Source organism: Octopus sinensis, linkage group LG22 (assembly GCF_006345805.1).
Source record: "Octopus sinensis linkage group LG22, ASM634580v1, whole genome shotgun sequence".
NCBI lineage: Eukaryota > Metazoa > Mollusca > Cephalopoda > Octopoda > Octopodidae > Octopus > Octopus sinensis.
In genome coordinates, this window is record NC_043018.1 from 10,164,665 (window position 1) to 10,170,597 (window position 5,933).

Sequence of the window (5,933 nt, forward strand, 5' to 3'; positions counted from 1 at the left end):
CACACACACATATATATATATATATATATATATACGATGGGCTTCTTTCAGTTTCCGTCTACCAAATCCACTCACAAGGCTTTGGTCGGCCCGAGGCTATAGCAGAAGGCACTTGCCCAAGGTGCCACGCAGTGGGACTGAACCCAGAACCATGTGGTTGGTAAGCAAGCTACTTACCACACAGCCACTCCTGCGCCTATAAATCCATTTTTTTTTCCTTTTTATCTTTTTATCTGTTTCAGCCATCTGATTGCGGCCATGCTGGAGTACCACCATGAAGAATTTTTAGTCGAACGAATCGACCCCCACAGTTTGTTTCTTTTTAAAGCTTGGTGCTTATTCTGTCAGTGTCTTTTTTTGCTGAAGCGCTAAGTAACAGGGACGTAAACAAACCAACACCAGTTGTCAGGCATGCGAGTTTCCATAGATCTCTATTCTATGGATTAGCTCATGTTATTAGAATACTTCCTAACTGAGGTTTTCTGTTAAGGCTTCATAGTTAACAAGAAGAACGAAACCAGAGCCAGATTTATACTGTGCAATAGAGAAATAACTGCAACAACAAACACACACACACATATATATTATGGGCTTCTTTCAGTTTCCATCAACCAAATCCAATCACAAGGATTTGGTCAGCCTGAGGCTATAGTAGAAGACTCTTGCCCAAGGTGCCACGCAGTGGGACTGAACCTGAAACCATGTGGTTGGAAAGTGAGCTTCTTACCACACAACCATGCCTACACCTATTATTTAAGTTTTTAATCAACCAAAATATGCTTATTTATTTTTTATTATATTTTATAAAATTTAAAATAGGCCGTGAGCTGGCAGAATTGTCAGCCCACAAGACAAAGTGCTGAGAGGCATTTTTTCTGGTTTCACATGCTGAGTTCAAGTTCTGCCAAGACTGGTTTTACTCTTTCATACTTTTGGGGTTGATGAAATAAGTACTTATTTATGCACTGAGAACGATGTAATCAACTGACCACCTCCACCAAAATTTCAACCTTGTGCCTATAGTAGAAAGGATTATTATTAAGAATCGCTAGCACAGCTGGCAAAATGCTTAGCAGTGTTTTGCCTGTCACTGCATTCTGAGTTCAAATTCTACCAAGGTCAATTTTGCCTTTCATCCTTTTGGGATCAATACATTAATACCAGCAAAATACTGGGGTTGATGTAATTGACTAGTTCTCTCCCCCAAAATTGTGCCTTTAGTAGAAAGGATTAGCATGCTGGACGAAATGCTTAGCAGTACTTTACTCATCATTACATTCTGAGTTCAAATTCTGCTGAGGTCGACTTTACCTTCCATCTTTTTGGGGTCAAAAAATTAAGTACCAGTGAAACACTGGGGTCAATGTAATTGACTAATCCTCTCCCCCAAAATTTCAGGCCTTTTGCCTATAATAGAAAGGATTATAGCCTGATTCTGGTATTTATATATTTTGGGGTTTTTGTTTTATAATCTTTTTCCTTTTATTCTTTTATTTCTTTCAGTCATTTGACTGTGGCCATGCTGGAGCACCACTTTTAGTTGAACAAATCGACCCCAGGACTTATTCTTTGTAAGCCTGGTACTTATTCTATTGGTCTCTTTTGCTGAACCGTTAAGTTATGGGGATGTAAACACACCAGCATCAGTTGTCAAGTGATGGTGGGGATGACAAACACAGACACGCAAACATACACACACACACACATGTGTATATATATATATATATATATATATATATATATATGTATATGTATATATATGTATGTATATATATATATATATATAATATATATATATATATATATACGTATATATATATATATATGCTTGTATATATATATATGCATGTATATATATATATGTATATATATATATATATATATGTATATGTATATATATATGTATATGTATATATATATATGTATATATATAATATATATATATGTATGTATATATATGTATGTATATATATATATATGTATGTATATATATATATATATGTTATATATATATATGTTATATATATATGTGTATATATATATATATATATATATATATATATATATATTATATATATATATATGTATATATATATGTATATATATATATATGTATATATATATATATATATATGTATGTGTGCGTGTGTGTTTGTGTGTCTGTGTTTGTCCCCCTAGAATTGCTCGACAACTGATGCTGGTGTGTTTACGTCCCCATAACTTAGCAGTTCAGCAAAAGAGACCGATAGAATAAGTACTAGGCTTACAAAGAATAATAAGTCTTGGGGTTGATTTGCTCAACTAAAGGCGGTGCTCCAGCATGGTCACTGTCAAATGACTGAAACAAGTAAAAGAGTAAAGTGAATATATTATTATTATTATTATTATTATTATTATTATTATATTATTATTATTATTATTGAAGGCAACCAGGCAGCATACTAGCAGAATCATTAGATTGCTGGACAAAATGCTTAGCAACATTTCTTCTGGTTTTATGCTCCAAGCTTAAATTCTGCCAAGGTCAACTTTGTCTTCCATCATTTTGGGGTCGATAAAATAAGCACCAGCCGAGCACTAGGGGTCAAAGTAATCAACTATCCTCTCTCACCGCGAATTTCGAGCCTTGAGCCTCTAACTGAACGAATTATTTGATGGTGGTTCCAAGTTTCCAAGGAACTAATCATAAGTTCCACTGAATTTGTAATGGCAACAGTTCCAGTGCTGAACAAATATCTCAAAGGGTTTCTTTACGCTGCTAGTCATAGCTGTAACCATTTATAATGTCGTTTTGGTTTCTTTGATTAAAGCCTTGCAAAGAATTTCACTGAATGACTGAATGTTACAATGATTAGACAGACACCAGTCAAAGGGGACACATTGAAACATTCTAGTCAAGAGATCCCAGTCACAGGTGTTGTAGTGAAATATTCTAGTGGGCAAATGATGATCACAAGGGTTAGAGTGAAATTTTCTAGTAATCATTGAACAGACCCCAATCATAGGGATCATTGTGAAATATTCTTGAGCGCATACCCCATTCATAGGAGCTACAATGAACAGTTTTAATGAAGAGATCCCAGTCTTAGAGATTACAGGGAAATATTCTAGTGAGTAGACCCCAATCGTAGGGGCTACAGGAAATAATACTCTAGTGGGTAGATCCTAACTATAGGGACTACAATGAGATATTCTAGTTAACAGATCTGAACCATAGGGGTCATTGTGAAATATTCTTGAGAACATATCCCATTCATAGGGGCTAGAATGAAATATTTTAGTGAAAGGACCCCAGTCTTAGGGGTTACAAGGAAATATTTTAGTGAGCAGACCCCAATCTTAGGGGCTATAGTGAAATAATACTCTAGTGGATAGATTCCAAATGTAGGGTCTATAATTATTGGGGTTCTAGTGAGCAGACCCCAATCTTAGGGGCTATAGTGAAATAATACTCTAGTGGATAGATCCCAAATGTAGGGTCTATAATTATTGGGGTTCTAGTGAACAGACCCCAATCATAGGGGGTCACAGTGGAATATTTTAGTAAAGAGACTCCAAGTATAAAGACTAAAATGAAATATTCTGTTGACCAGACTCTAGCCATAAGGATTGTAATGAATTAATCTAGTGAACAAACCCTAATCAAAGGGGTCACAGTAAAATATTTTAGTGAAAAAAAGGGCTACAATGAAATATTCCAATGAACAAATTTCAGTGATATATTAGATGAATATATTGCAGTTATAAAGGTTAATGTCATAACTTTAGTAAAGAGGTCTCTGTATAACAACAAATGAGATTATTTGCTTCAGTACATTTATATAAATGCAACACCAACAGAATGAATTTGAGATTAAATTTCTTAATAGAATATTAATTTGATCATCCAACTTAACATGGATGAGTTAAGAATGGTGTAGACACTAATAATCATTCTGAGAAATCATCTTGGATAGACGCTAAGTGCTAAAAAAGCACAGATTATAGTGGTTGAAGAAATTTTGTCAGAACTGGCAGATGGAACTGTTGTATCACATGATTTCAGTATAAATTATGCATCCTCAGCAGCAGACACTCAAACACTCAATGCTAGATTGAAAATCCATCAAACTGATATAGTTTAACACTGGCTAATCTTCTATGATTTGTTTGATTGCTTTATGGGTTAGACAAATAACAAATATACGTTACTGAAGCATTGTTTTATATCCAAATGCCCTTCCTCTCACTAACCCTTACCTGTTTTTCAAGTAACGAGTCTCTTATTTCCATACATTTTCAAAAGTACAAAGCCAGTGAATGCTTTGAAGGCAGAGGTAAACTGTAAAGGCCTTCTTTGGTCATGAATGACCATGGGATTGCACCTAGAAAGTTCTCCTCTGAAGCACAAGACCAGGCAAGATTGTTTATGGAAGGCCAGCAGTCGCCCATGCATACCAGCCTCCCCTCTACATGCCACCGGTGTTATCCAAGGGAGAGGCAAAGGCCAATCCAGTTTGACACTAGGGACATCGCAATTCATTTCTACAGCTGAGTGAACTGGACCAACATGAAATAAAGTGTCTTGCTCAAGAACACAACACAGCTTGATCCAGGGATTGAACTCACAAAGACCTCCTTTGGTCATGAATGACCATGAGATTGCACCTAGAAAGTTCCCCGCTGAGGTATAAGTCCAGGCAAGTTTGTTTTATGGGAGACCAGTAGTCACCCATGCATACCAGCCTCTCCTCTCTGCACCATTGATTTTATCCAAGGGAAGAGCAACATGAAATGAAGTGTCATGCTCATGCATACATACATGCATAAAAGAAAATACCTACATGCATAAAGCGCAACATGCAAATCTGCACATGCACTGACTCCAAATACTGCACATACACATACATGGAAAAATACTATTGAGGAATCTACAGCTACAGATTACAAGTCTAGGTTTATACCTGTAATTATTGGGGTACTGGGATATGTAACACACTGCTTAAATACCAATCTTGAGAAATTAGGCTTCTCAAGACCAGAAAGGAGAAAGCTAATTTGAAGACTACAGATCCAAGCCGTCACAGGAATGGTAAAAATCTGTAAAACTTTCCAGAAATTTAGTATTTAAGTATATATGAGCATGTCTGGATATGCAAGTATGTGCATGAGAAGGCATAAAACAAAGCATACAAATCTGCATGTATACATATATACGTACAAAAATACCTTGTTGTTGATATTGGAATTCCAATGAAGGATCCTTGGATCTAGGTTAGAAACCAGTTCTTCTTCTGTTGGCAAGAAATTTTGAAATAAAACTGAATAATGACATACATACAGACACACATACATACATATATGCATGCATACATACATACATACATACATACATACATACATACATACATACATACATACATATACACATACATACATAAAAGAAAACATCTACATTGAACTATTGAGGAATCTACAGCTACTCTGCTCTATCCAGATTACAAGTCTAGGTTTATACCTGTAATTATTGGGGTACTGGGATATATAACACACTGCTTAAATACCAATCTTGAGAAATTAGGCTTCTGAAAACTAGAAAAGAGAAAGCTAGTTCAAAGACTACGGATTCAAGCCATCACTGGAAGTGCAAAAATTTGTAAGAAAGTTTCCAGAAGTTTATCATTTCAGTAGGTAAGCGCATGTCTAGACATGCAACTAACTATATGCATGAGAATGCATGCGTAAAATGCAACATGCAAATCTGCACATGCACTGACTCCAAATACTGCACATACACATACATGGAAAAATACCATTGTTGTTGAAATTCCAATGAAGGAGCCTTGGGTCTAGGCTGGAAACTGGTTCGTTCTCTATTGGTAAGAAATCTTGAGATAAAACTGGATAATGGCAGACATACGACAGGATTCTTTCAGTTTCTGTTTACCAAATTT